The sequence below is a fragment of the Salmo trutta genome, chromosome 30, assembly GCF_901001165.1.
Source record: "Salmo trutta chromosome 30, fSalTru1.1, whole genome shotgun sequence".
Lineage (NCBI taxonomy): Eukaryota > Metazoa > Chordata > Actinopteri > Salmoniformes > Salmonidae > Salmo > Salmo trutta.
In genome coordinates, this window is record NC_042986.1 from 29458038 (window position 1) to 29472844 (window position 14807).

At 41.7% G+C, this 14807-nt stretch overlaps 1 pseudogene; it reads left to right on the plus strand.

Annotated features, from left to right (window-relative positions):
- The first annotated feature begins 700 nt into the window (after window positions 1–700).
- On the plus strand, window positions 701–7614 carry LOC115168457 (eukaryotic translation initiation factor 2D-like; annotated as a pseudogene).
- Window positions 7615–14807: the final 7193 nt, after the last annotated feature.

A 14807-nucleotide genomic window follows, 5' to 3' on the forward strand; every position in this document is an offset into this window, starting at 1 on the left:
TACAATTGAGATCTTCCCACAGATTGGATATTTTAAAGGCCCAGTGCAGTCAAAATTTAGTTTAAAGGCCCTTCACGCTTCGAACACAGCGACAGCCTTTTTGCATTTTGGTACAGCAGAATTACATTAATTTCCAATGAAATTGCGGCGTTGCAGAGGCAGGTGCAGTACATACAGTGGATTTATCGAACGTATGCGTCAAACGGTATGCGTAGACGGCTTGACAGAAATGGTAGCAGAGGGTGAATGTTGAACTTTTGTTGCATACATATCCAGCTGCTGCGTCCTATTTTGCTTAAAAACACTGTCGGTGTGTTCGAAGCGTTAACGCATCATATCCACCAGATGCATCAAGCTCTTTCTGTTCCACAGAGGTCATTCATTTTCAATGGAGAAGTCCGCAACGTTACTTTGGCGGTGCCGCACTAGGTTGCGGTGCATTCTCTGTACCACATGCATTCAATATTTCTTATCCTGCGTTGCTTTACCTTGCGGTGGTACGAACAGAAATACACACAGACTCCAACTAGCTATCTTTTAGCAAGTTGAAAGCGAAGCAATTGCCTCAAGTACAGAAAATGGGGACTAGACATCTGGCGAAACATCTGCATCTGGTGGACATTGTGCATAAAGGTCCAATGCGGACGTTTTTATCTCAATATCAATAATTTAATCTCAATATAATAATAATCTCAATAATTTCTAATGTGTAAAAAATTAAAGAATTAAAATTGTCAAAAATGAACAAAAACAGCTTCTTAGCTAAATGTAATTTATCAAGCAAGAATTTTGCTAGGACTGTCTGGGAGTGGTCTGAGAGTGGGGCCTAATTGGAGGAGCCTAATGATAGGGATGTGTAACTAAAAACTAGTTGTTATTGGCAGAGAAGAGGGCAAACAATCTTTTCAAACAGCTCTTTGACTAAAAGTGCATTTTCATAATTTCCCAGTGTTATTTCAACCTCATAGTGGGGATATATATAAAACACAGTACAATCACGTGTTTGACTGCACTGGGCCTTTAAGGTATCTCATAGGACCCATTTTACTGCAATTGGCAGAATCCTTCCGGACGTAGTTTGTGATGCACCAAAATAGCTGCTGTTCATTTTCGTGCTGAATGTTTTTATTTATTTTTTTTAGAACTTGAGAAGTGTGGGTTTAAACTTAGCTAGTCGATATAATTGAATACATTTAATAGTAAGAACTTGAGTAGATGACGGTCTCAGTATGTTTGCGAAAGAGTTCCGTGTCAAGTCCAACACAGTGATTAAACGCTCCGATAGGTGAGGAGTCACTCGTTCCACATTAAACTCAACGATTTACAATGGAGTTGAGCGACGACGAGTAATGTGGTGGGCCGACTGGAGCTCCGACGTTTTAATGAAAAACGACACATTTAAGCACCCAAAGAATAGGCAGCAATTACACACGATATTTTCTATTCGCCGCTCAACTCCATCGTTGAGTTTAGTCGGCTATCGCTGCATATGCAAACTACAGGCATCCAGCCTCTTTGGTAGCTAGAAAGGTACCCAGACACAGCCAGGGTCAGAGGAGTCTGGAAAAGATATGCCATGTCATCTGCTAGATTGTGACTGAGACCTGCAGGTCGTTCCATTTGATTTCAATCACTTTTTGACCGTACCCCTTTTTAATTTGAACAAACCCTCATACATATTTGCTCATGGTAGAAGTGGTCAGAAAGTGACTCTTTGGACCTGAATGCCAAAACATTCAGTAGAGGAGGTGCCTGAAGTTGACCATTTTTGCATACTCCACCATACCATGAGACATCCATGTCTTCATCACTGGAAAAGATTAACGGTCGAGTTTGATATTTAAAATCTTACAAGAGTGTTGTCACACTATTTGATCATTTCTATAACTTTTAAATAGTTTTTGTATCTTTAACTTAAATTATCAAAAAAATGCATAAACTCAGATTATTTTCAATTTTCGCCTATGTTGTAGTTTATGCGGGGTTCAAACAACTTGGAACTCTGAAAATTACCAGGTCAAATCATGACGTCAGTGATCTTCAGGTCAGAAAGTAGGAGCTCTAGAAAGAGGCCCAAATTCCGAGTTGGATGACTGTTCAAATAGATTTTTTCCCAGTTGGCTCTCTTTTTTTTCTCGAGGTCCCAGTTGTTTTAAATGCACTTAAGTCAGAGAGTTCCGAGCTCCCAGATGTTTTGAACACAGCATTAGACCCTTTTTTATATCATCCGAAGTGTTTGAGTTGTGGCCGCCATCGGTTGAAACCATAGAGATAGATAGAGGACTCAGCTTTGTGTCTGTGACAGAATGGGCAGTGCCATTGAGGCTAACTCCATTTGAAGTAGTCCATTTTCATGACTCCAACAGGGTCACCAGGAGAGATCAGCCAATGAAGTTGGAAGTCATACCGGTTGACTACATTAAAATGGTGGAAGCCCTCAATGACGCTGCCCATGCTAATACAGCCTTTTGGCCACTATGATTCATTAATATTGAGACAACATGCTCTTAACACAAGGTGGGTGTTAAATGTACTAAAATGGGGATGGGAATCAAATGGTACACAAAGATGGTTGGACGTCTACACGTCAGATAATATTGACTTGAATGGGAATATCAGTTGTTTTAAAGTACACTGTCAATCTTCCATATGAAACCTATTGAAATCATATAAATATTGATAATAGATTAGACATTCCCATTTAAGTTGACATTCGACGATGGGTGGACTGACGGCCATCTTTGTGGTAGTAATTAAATTACAATTTCTAAATTGCAGTGGTCTGAAGGATAGGTTCATTCTATTAATTATATTTCTATGATTGAAATGACACCCACCCTGATATCAAACTCAACCGTTCGTATTTTCCAGTGATGAAGACATGTATGTCTCATGGTATGGTGGGGTAAACTTTCAGCACACAAATCTCCTGAATGTTTTTGCATTCGGGTTCAAAAAGTAACTTTCTGACCACTTCTAACATGGGCAAATATGTATGGAAAGTTTCATTCAAATGTAAAGGGTGAGGTCAAAAAGTGATTGAAATCAAATGGAATAACCCCTGTTCCATTTTCTAGAGTCACACTTACAAACAACTAAAGATATACATGGTGCTTATAATTCACTTAGGATTTTTGTGGAATGATAGCATCACAACATTTCCTGAAAACTTTTTCACGTAGATTACAACAATATTTCATATTGCCCCTCTACCCACCTTAGGAGGAAGCTGGAAGATGACATATCCACAACCTTTCCCTCTCTGTCTGCGGTGGAACTGTCCGAGTTGGTCCCAAACAAAGAGGAGCTAAATGTAGTGAAGATCTATGCCCACAAGGGAGATGCAGTCACCCTCTACGTGCTTCATAAGAACCCAGTGTTCTTTGAGCTGGAGAAACGTGTCTATCCCACAGGTAGGGTTATAGTCAACAGGTCTATCCCACAGGAAGGGTTACAGTCAACATGTCTATCCCACAGGTAGGGTTACAGTCCAAATGTCTCAAGTGGCAGAGATGCACTGACCATACAGCTCAGGAAAAAAAATAGAAATCTTGACTACTGTATGTCTTGTTGTTTTCCAGTGTATAAGCTTTGGCGTTATCCCCATGTCTTGCCAGCATTCACAACATGGCCTCCAGTTTTACAGAAGCTGGCTGGAGGGGCAGGTAAGGTTATTTGTCTTACATAAAACCTGGATTGATATTAATCAATGTATCAGTCATTCACATGTATTCTGAAACTCTATCCTCCCTCTCTGCTCCTCCACAGATCTCATGCTGCCTGGAGTGGTGGTGCCTCCAAGTGGTATCCCAGAGGTGAAGAAGGGGGACTTCTGTGCTGTTAAAGTTGTTAGCAACAGGTAAGTTGATTGACTGAATCCATTTGCAGTCGTGATTAGCTGTTACCGCTGTCTATAATGAACACATTGACATACTGTAAACACACTGACAATGGCAGGCTTCATATTCTTGCTCACAACGTTGTGATTGTTTGTTGCCAGGGCTCCCGTGGCAGTGGGCATTGGTGCACTGCCACCATGTCCAATGCAGAGATGCAAGTCCTGGGCATGAAGGGCAGAGGGGTGTCAATCTTCCACACCTACATGGACAGCCTGTGGTGAGCACAGATGATCCAGTCAAACTCCACACACACTGCAGCATGGTTAGTGTCAATAAGTATAACCCGGACAGCATTCCCAATCTACTATCATTATGGAATTTGGAGACAAGGCTGGTCCTCCCTCCATTCCTGATGTGGACACTGAGGGTTTCAAGGCAATGTATGGAGAGGAAGAAGAGGATGATGAACAGGCCACTGAGGGGGGTGAAGAGGAACCGTGTCCCAACCCAGAGGACCCGAGAAGCCCACACCTGCCCGCAATTGCTAATAACCCATCTGCAACCGCCCGACTATATGTGAAAATCTGTACCCCGACCCTAACCTGCTAATATAGAAAATGCGCTGTAGGCTACAGTCAGAGACGACAAAACCATTTTTCGACGGGGTGCAGGATAATTTCTTTTGCCCGATTTAGATATGTTTCTGCTTATAATTTAAGACATTTTGGTAGGCTATTTGTTAGTCAACTTGCCTATAATTAGATACATGCAGCTTCTCTTCTGTCTTTATATGTTGCCCTAGAAGATTAAATAAACCCAGTTCTGCTTGGATGCATATTTGATGTGATTAAAATACTATCAGCTTTTATGATGCTGATAAAGATAGCACCTCAACAGACGGTATCTAACTGTACATTTGCATTCTCTCAAGATGCTGAAAAAAAGAAATCATATTTCTCCACTCTTTTTCCCCAAGTCAAAATTTAGCCTTTGAAGGAGTTAATATTAAGGCTATGTGAGAGGTTATAGACATAGAGTCAGTGTCCAGATTTCAGTTTCCATTTAACCCATCTGAACAATAGGCTACAGTTCCCTTGACAGGCCATGGACTATTAAGTCCCCGTCTTGTGACTGTCGAATTTGTAGGCTATATCGCCTCACAATCATCACATATAACATAGCCGGCACTGCTATCATCCTCTTTTACCACTTCACCAAATATTACTTTTTTGGCCCTCCCTTCTCTTTATTTTCAACTCTCCAATTCACGGCGCTTGTCTTATTGAATTACACTCAGACGTTGTCCTTTTTGTTTCCGTGGATTGACGTTGACTTTTTCTGCCCGTTCCCAAAAGCATACATGGCATGTAAGCTATTTGCCGCATTTGCCGCGTGTACAGTTAATCCCTAAAAGTGTAGGCTAACGCACTACTACCATATAGCCTAAAATAATGAAAGAAAAACCTCAATGTAGCCTATATATATATATATATATATATATATATAAATTGCACAATAAGTATACATGTATGGATTTTTTTATATATTGTTTGCTCTTTATTCAACCTGCCTGCCACCCGCCCTTCATCCACACAATATTTCATGACCTTGCGGATATAACCATGCGGCCCCGCGCATCACTACCACAAGGTAACTATTACTACTCAACTGGAGAACAAGTGAGAGGAGAGATTGGCAGTTATTATGATACAGGTACAGTGAATTTGGAAAGTATTCAGACCCCTTGACTTTTTCCACATGTTGTTACGTTACAGCCTTATTCTAAAATTGATTAAATAAAAAGTCCTCATCAATCTACACGCAAAACCCCATAATGACAAAGCAAAAACAGGTTTTTCGAAATTTTTGCAAATTTATAAAAAAACGTATTTACATAAATATTCAAACCCTTTGTTATGAGACTCGAAATTGAGCTCAGGTGCATCCTGTTTCCACTGATCATCCTTGAGATGTTTCTACAACTTGATTGGAGTCCACCTGAGGTAAATTCAATTGATTGGACATGATTTGGAAAGGCACGCACCTGTCTATATAAGGTCCCACAGTTGATAGTGCAGGTCAGAGCAAACACCAAGCCATGAGGTTGAAGGAATTGTTCGCAGAGCGCCGAGACAGGATTGTGTCAAGTCACTTATCTGGGGAAGGTTACCAAAACATTTCTGCAACATTGAAGGTCCCCAGAAACACAGTGGCCTCCATCATTCTTAAATGGAAGAAGTTTAACCACCAAGACTCTTCCTAGAGCTGGCCGCCCAGCCAAACTGAGCAATCGGAGGAGAAGGGCCTTGGTCAGGGAGTTGACCAAGAACCCGATGGTCACTCTGACAGAGCTCAGTGAAAAATGTATGCACTCACTACTGGATAAGAGCTAAATGACTAAAATGTATAATGTAAAGTCATGATGCGTCATCTTGTGTCCACAGGACGCTAGACAAAATGCAGCACTGCCACCAGCTGGTCTTCCCTGGCCAGCCACCCATAGTAAAGAAGGGCCACATTGAGCCCATAGACATCTCTGTGGCCTCCAGGAGCTCCAACAAGCAGGTACAGCCACGACAACCTCTTTACAATCTTTCTTGTTTTAAAGCAGCACTACTCAATCTTTGTGGTTAATAAAATATCCGTTCCTCCCTTCTCTGTAGGTGACCATGATAAATAACCTGGAGGGGTATGGTGTGGACCCCATGGCCGTATTGTTAGCCCTGCAGCACAGAGTCCAGGCCAGCTCAGCCCTGAACTCCGTCCCTGGCTCAAAGGACCGAGTCCTGGTCCAGATGCAAGGAAACTGGGTCTAGCAAGTTGGCAAACTGCTGCTACTGCAGGTTCGCAAACATTTCCTATTGGTAACCACATGACAAGACTGTCTTAATACCAACTCTTGATTTAACAGGTGTTTATGTGCATCATTTCTAAGGCTTTTCCCCACTTTATTTTGCAGATGAGTACCAAATTCCCACAAGTACATCCAGGGTCTAGACAAAGTTCAGAAGCCTGAAAAGAAGAAATAATAGAACCTCAACATTTCATCAACAAGTATGTATAGCTATGTAAACAAATTGTTCATCAATCATGAAATAAAGTTTACTCCAGGATTAGCTAAATTTATGTTGTCATTAGTTACATTGTGCTAGCCTAGATGCCAGCCTGAGATGTCTGTTCAGTTAGAATATTCCACTCAATTAGAATATGACCTGTCCAATCATCATCCTCTGAGTCTGAGTGGAGTTAGCAATGCCTGACATTGCCCATGGTACTGATGAAAAGGTGACCCAATCATTAAAATATGCTGTGTGCAATAGAAACGGCACTCATTAATGATACAATGCCAAACAGTTTCTATACCAGAGTTAACAGGCTGAGAAAGTCTATCTTGCATCCAGGCTAACATTGTTTTCTCTGTAGCCTCAAAATCAGGGAAACTTTAAATAAATAGGCCGTATTATTGTACATAAAGGGTATAATAATTATAAGACGCTATGAGATTTTTCCATACATGCAGTATATGACGTCTGCTTTGAAGAGATTTTCAGCTGAATGACTCAAATGTCAGTGTCCACAAACAATTCCATAGTGACAGACAGAATGCAATAACTTGTCTCTGACAACGTCTGAGCTGTTAGAAGTGCTGGTTTTGTAACCGTTGTTACACCACAAAATCAATAGCTAAGCAGTAAGCCTGTCATATATTGGCATGTTTTGAAGACATCAATAATGGGAAAGTACAGTGGTCAAGAGTTGGAGCGTTGCGACAAAACCTACAATCACATACTTCTGTAATGGAGTCACTGGTCCTATCAAGTCACATCAAAGGCTTTACAGGGGTCAGAAGTTTACACTGCATTAGACAACATTGTCAGATGAAATAAATAGAATTTACTTCCTTTACTAATCCGTTTAAATGTCAAATGTATTGTAATATCCATCCAAAATGTGTGGTTTAAAGAAAAAATAGTATAGCCCATTTGAAAAAGAAGTATAAGCACATTTAATAGTATTTTTTTTTTTAACAGTAGCTAACACGTTTTAAATGCCTTTTGCATGTGGGTAAAGAATGTGAGGACACCATTACAACACTATCCATAACAAATGACCATGGTGACATCACCCTCAATAATGTAGCTTATTTAACATCAGCTACAGATATTAGGTTGCTGGTTTGGGGCAGCAGTTCCATAGGTCGCTGGTTTGGGGTGGCAGGTAGCCTAGTGGTTAGAGCGTTCGGCCAGTAACCGAAAGGTTGCTGGATTGAATCCCCGAGCTGACAAGGTAAAAATCTGTTCTGCTTCTGAACAAGGCAGTTAACCCACTGTTCTCCGGTAGGCCGTCATTGTAAATAAGAATTTGTTCTTAACTGACTTGCCTAGTTAAATAAAGGTTTTAAAATACATAGATGACCGTCAGGTAGAAGGTGCTGGACTCCAGAAGATGAGGAAGGTAACAATGTTGGCTAGAGAGGTTTTTGTATTATTAGGGTTTCGCCATTGGAAACAAATGAAGCATATAATCATACATGCAAAGCATAAACCAAGCTTATACCAACCTTCTCTTAATGTTACTATAGCCATATATCATTTAATCAAAGAAAGATTAATTATATCCTTTAAATGCAGTATACATCAGATTTTACTAGTTAATTTGTGGAAAAAAAATAACATGTATATTCTGAAATGTGTGCTGAGCAAATTAACACATTTTACTACTACTCCCCTAGTTATTGTACTCATCCATCTGTATAAGGCAGTATTAGATACCTAGCAGCAGTTAGTTCTATAGGTATACTTACAGGGGATGCACAATATAGCCAGGGATTGGTAGAACACACCCTGCAGAGTGACCATCCAGTGTTCCTCTTGAGGGTTCATGACTTTACCCACCACATATACTGTATTTGCAGAAACAGCATCCAGGAGAGTGCCTCTCATCTCACCAGCACATATCTGTGCTATGGTCATATCACTGGGGGTTAACCCCTCACACGCACACATGCACAAACATGCACACACAGTGTCTGTATTTACCTATTGTTAATCATTACTCTGACGATATCTGAGGCACACACGAGCTTATTAGCTGGACTACAGAGGTTGGCCACTTCGAAATTCAACTCACCTTGTGTGCATCTAAAGAAACTTCTTCCAGTCCACTCACCTATCTACTTTTCTTATCTCATGCTGAAATGGTTGTTGTTTTTCCCTTTTTAGACATCTCTCATAATATGATGACCCTGATGAAGGGTCTTACCTAAGGGTCTTTCTTTGTTGTTGGTAAACATGTACTTTGACATCCAGCACATACTCAAAGCCATTGGATCTGTGTATCTCTTCTCATTCAAAATACACTGAACAAAAATATAAACCCATGTAAGTGTTGCTCCCATGTTTCATGAGCTGAAATAAAAGATCCCAGAAATGTTCTATACGTTCAAAAAGCATATTTCTCTAAAATGTTGTGCACAAATTTGTTTTCATCCCTGTTATTGAGCATTTCTCCTTTGCCAAGATAATCCATCCACCTGACAAGTGTGGCATATCAAGAAGCTGATTAATAAGGATTGGTGTCCCTCTAGCGGGACAACTTCCGGTGAAACTGGAGGGTGCGCAATTCAAATAAATTCTAATAAAGATTATGGATTTGAAACATTTAGGTACATAAGCTTTCAGCCGATATAAGACACTTAAATTCTTAATCTAACTGCACTGTCCGATTTACAGTAGCTATTACAGCAAAAACATGCCATGCGATTGTTTGAGGACGGCGCCCCACATCAAAATATTTTTCCACCGGCACAGGTTTCAGACATTCACATATAAAGATTAAATATTCACTTTTTCTGATTTGTCATCCAAAGGGTCCCAGCTATAATCTGTCGTTTTCTTAGATGAAATCCTTCTTTATATCCCAAAAAGTAAGTTTAGTTGGCACCATCGATTTGAGTAATCCACTCGTTCAACTTGCAGAGAAAGGAATCCGAAAATCTACCCCTAAACTTTGTTTCAACAAGTCAAAATATGTTTCTATTTATTCCTCAGATAGCCCAAAATGTAATCAAACTATAATATTTATTTCGGGAAGAAGTATGTTCAATAGGAAACCGATTTTAGCAGGTGCGTAATTTCTTCATGGCGCGCGCAAACAGATTTCCAAGACTGTGTCCTTCTACTAAAACTGTTATTTCTTATTCGTTGTTGAAGTTACAAGCCTGAAACCTTGAACATAGACTGCTGTCACCATGTGGAAACCATGGGAATTGCATCCAGGGAGCTAATTTAATATTTGACCTTTCTCTTGCATTTCTAAGAGGATGGTCTCTAAAAAAAATAAAATAATTCTGGTTGGTTTTTCTTTGGATTTCCTCCTACCATATTCTCCTCCTATATTTGAACATTTCTACAAACTTGTGTTTTCTTTCCAATGGTACCAATTACATGCATATCCTGGCTTCAGGGCCTGAGCTACAGGCAGTTTACTTTGGGCACGTCATTCAGGTGGAAATGGGGGAAAAAAAGGGCTCTAAGATGTTTTAAACAGCATGATCATAACACAGGGGCACCTTGTGCTGGGGGACAATAAAATGCCACTCTAAAATGTGCAGTTTTGCCACACAACACAATGCCACAGATGTCTCAAGTGTTGAGGGAATATGCAATTGGCATGCTGACTGCAGGAATGTCCACCAGAGCTGTTGCCAGATAATTTAATGTTAATTTTTCTACCATAAGTCGCCTCCAGCGTCGTTTTAGATAATTTGGCAGTACGCCCAACTGGCCTTACAGCCCCAGACTGCGTGTAACCACGCCAGCCCGGGACCTCCCACATCCGGCTTCTTCACCTGCGGAATCGTCTGAGACCAGCCACCAGGACAGCTGATAGAACTATGGGTTTGCACAACTGAAGAATTTCTGCACAAACTGTCAGAAATCATCTCAGGGAAGCTCATCTGTGTGCTTGTCATCCTCATCTGGGTCTTGACCTGACTGCAGTTCGGCGTCGTAACCGACATCAGTGGGCAAATGCTCACCTTCAATGGCCACTGGCATGCTGGAGAAGTGTGCTTTTCACAGATTAACTCTAGTTTGAACTGTACCAGACAGATGGCAGACAGCGTGTATGGCGTCGTGTGGCAGAGCGGTTTGCTGATGTCAACGTTGTGAACAGAGTGCCCCAAGGTAGAGTTGGGGTTATGGTATGGGCAGGCATAAGCTACGGACAACGAACACAATTGCATTTGTCGATGGAAATTTGAATGCACAGAGATTCCGTGACGAGATCCTGAGGCCCATTGTCGTTCTATTCATCCTCCGCTATCACCTCATGTTTCAGCATGATAACGCACGGCCCCATGTCGCAAGGATCTGTAGACAATTCCTGGAAGCTGAAAATGTCCGTTCTTCCATGGCCTATATTCTCACCAGACATGTTTGGGATGCTCTGGATCGACGTGTACGACAGTGTGTTCCAGTTCCTGACAATATCCAGCAACTTCGCACAGCAAGTGAAGAGGAATGGGACAACATTCCATAGGCCACAATCAACAGCCTGATCAACACTATGCGATGGAGATGTGTCCCGCTGCATGAAGCAAATGGTGGTCACACCACATACTGACTGGTTTTCTGATCCACGCCCCCAACCTTTTTTTAAGGTATCTGTGACCAGCAGATGCTTATATGAACTGTAACTCAGTAAAATCTTTGAAATTAATTCATGTTGTGTTTTATATTTTTGTTCAGTGTATAATGGGCCAGTACATTGGCCTGTCAGAATGGGAATAACACCTCACTGAGTGGATAATGTCTGCTCTGCTGTTTGATCTCCACTGTGACATGACCGTAAGCATTTCTGACTGGAAAGATTAAGGGCTGGATAGATCAGGGGCTGGATAGATCAGGGGCTGGATAGATCAGGGGCTGGATAGATCAGGGGCTGGATAGATCAGGCTATAGCACTCCATTACTGCAGTTGTCTGCTCCGCCTCTAAGGATTTTATATTTCTGCAGTTGACAACCAAGGGAATGCTTGTCGAAATATCACTTAGTGTCTGCATTCTCTTGCCCAGTCCCTTTTTAAGTGATACTGTGACAAAAATCAATCAGGCTCTGACTGGAATATGTCTTGAAATAGAACATTAATGAAATTGATGAGATAACTTTTTATGGTCTCTCAGTACCATTGTGAGTTGCTTCAGACTAGAATATGCAGACTCACCCTTTTTCTCTCCTCTCATGGCTGACTGAGTGGGGGGAGAGGACATCTATCTGTGTATGTGCCTAGTGGTACAGTATAAAACACAGTTAGCCAGGCAGCATAGCAGCGAGTCCCTAGATGATGCACTCCTAGGCTGGTCCCCATCCACCTGCCACTGCCACAACCTGTAGTCTGTGATGTCAAAAGTAGTGCATTTAAGGAGTAGGGTTACATAACCAAATTTAATGCTAAACATTTGCCCTATGAATTGATGACACAAATTCTTCCTGCTCCGATCTAATCTCATCAGATGAAGTATACATTTTATTGAGGAGTTTAGTATACTGCTGAAGCCAGCCAACAGATGGCACTGTGTGGATATTTATGGTAAAAGGTTCCTTTCTAACAGTTTGATCTTCTTTTAAGCTCACATTTTCAACTCCACAAGCAAGGAATCTGGTCTGCACCACATTGCACAATATTGTACAATCTTACATGGCAATTAGCTGGCCTAAAGACGTCTCTGTGCAAATGTTCAACACTGAAAATCGTTTACTGTTGTCCCCATGTAATGACTGGCCCCAGGAAGTGAGTGATGGCATTTGGGGCACCGATGGGGAACACAATGACAGTAATGACAATAATCATGGCTTCAGGCCTCAATTTAGTAGATAATAGACTCCAGCAATGTGATTTTCCAACTTAACCTCAGTTACTTCTTTGTCCTGGGGTGCTTGCCTGCTTGACATTTTACAGAACGGCACTCCAAACCAGCTGATTAGAGGTGGATAGAAAGGGATTTCTGCTGCTCATAAAACATGTTCAAAGCAGAGGGGAATGCCTTGGAGGAGGAGTCAACATCTCCAATAGATTATAACCGCAGACTTCATCTGTCAGGCCCCACCTCATCTCTCAGGCCCCTCTCAGAAGTTACAAATGTCACTTCCAGGCCTGAGACAAGAAGGAAGCGGAAGCTGTTTTTCTGTTTAGCACAGAGAGGGTAGTGTCCAAACGACTGACAACACACTTTGGGTCGAAACTAAAACACAATGAACATATGAACGGTACCCAGTGTCCTTCGCCCCCGCCTGCCAAGCACTGTTTTCCCGCAGTTCTGTTAACGTTACATCTGCTATCCAAAGCATCAACAGATTACACATCAATTTTAAGCTAAAACATTGCACATTAGTTAAACTACAATGATAGCATAGCCCATTGTGCTTTTATTTCCCTTATGACCCACATTTTAATTGCATAGACAATCAGGGGAATTCCAGAATATCAAATGTGTCACTTAAACATAAGCAGGAGATGAGAGGGCCCTGAGAGATGAGTGGCCAGGGCGATGAGAGGGAGGGGCCTGATATATTAGGGGGAGGGGCCTGATATGTGAGAGGGGGCTGAGAGATGAGGGGGAAGAGCCTGCTATATGAGTGGGAGGGGCCTGATATATTAGGGGAAGGGACCTGCTTTTGTGAGGGGGAGGATCCTGGGAGATGCCTGAGAGATGAGAGGGGCCTGAGAGATGAGGGTGAGGGACCTCAGAGATGAGGGGGAGAGGTCTGAGAGATGAGGTCTACAGCTGGACCCCTCTCAACAACACAGGCATGTAACCGTTTGAAAAGACAGTAGTAGAGTAGGGGTGGTTGGAATTAGAAGAAGAAAAAAAAAAACTTCTGACACGTGCGCTGGTTGCTATATTAGAAGAGGCCTTGTTGCCAGGGAAACCAGGGTTCCGCAATCAGTATTCTGAGCGCTGAATAGGAATAGCTGAGGAGAATTCAATGCCTCGGCTCACATCTAGGGTCATCTCGTACTTCAAACATCCCCGGGCTGTCCACTAAATCTGCCTTCCACCCCCACCATAGGGGATCCACCATACGTCACCACCACCCCCTGCTAAATCGTAGTCTCTCCAGAGGTGAATTATAGCTATATGTCGCCATTGATACAGTATTTGTGTTCCAAAAAGACACATATAGTACAGTACTCTTGACCAGTAGAGCACCATTTGAGCCAGAGCCAGTGTGCCTCTATCCTCATACTGAACATAAACATGAGCGTGATCACTCAGCGCCTGAGGATGTTATGTAACCCTGTAAGCTGGCCATTAGGAAATATGTTTTTAAACATTTCTGATAGTATTTGGCGTGCGTTCAATCCCATTCAGTAGATAGGGATGGTGGTAGTAAAAGGGTATCATTCTGGTGCAACTGTTGAGGATGGTTTTATCTTCCCCAGTTCCATTAACTCTGGCCCAAATTCAATCAAACTCGGGTTGCAGGGCAGGGGAGTGTGCACAGGCAGTGGTTTGTAACCAAGACATGGTGTAAACATTTCTGTGGCGCGTTCGATAATAGTCCAGCCTACAGTATGTTCAATCTGCTCATTGTAACATTGTACAATTACAGTCATACACCTGTTCTTCAGTATGGTTCAAAGTTTTTATTTTCTTCTAGATCATATACATTAAATCTTTGCGATCTATCCATTATTTCTGGAGAAAACCAAACAAACACGTGATGAAGTGCTGTAAAATAGATCTGTAGACATAGCTATGCTCATTGCTCACCAACTGTGTCTCCCTCCTGTGTAGCTGTGCGATCATTAACACATGACTGCCTGTAAAACTACCACCTAAGGGGAAAACCAAGAAAAAGGAAAACATTTTCTGTGTTTCACAGATTTTCTCTACAGAAAAAAAGGTTTCTTATCTTTTTGTCCTGCTATGCATTATTAGATTGTTGATTTTATTTTACTTGG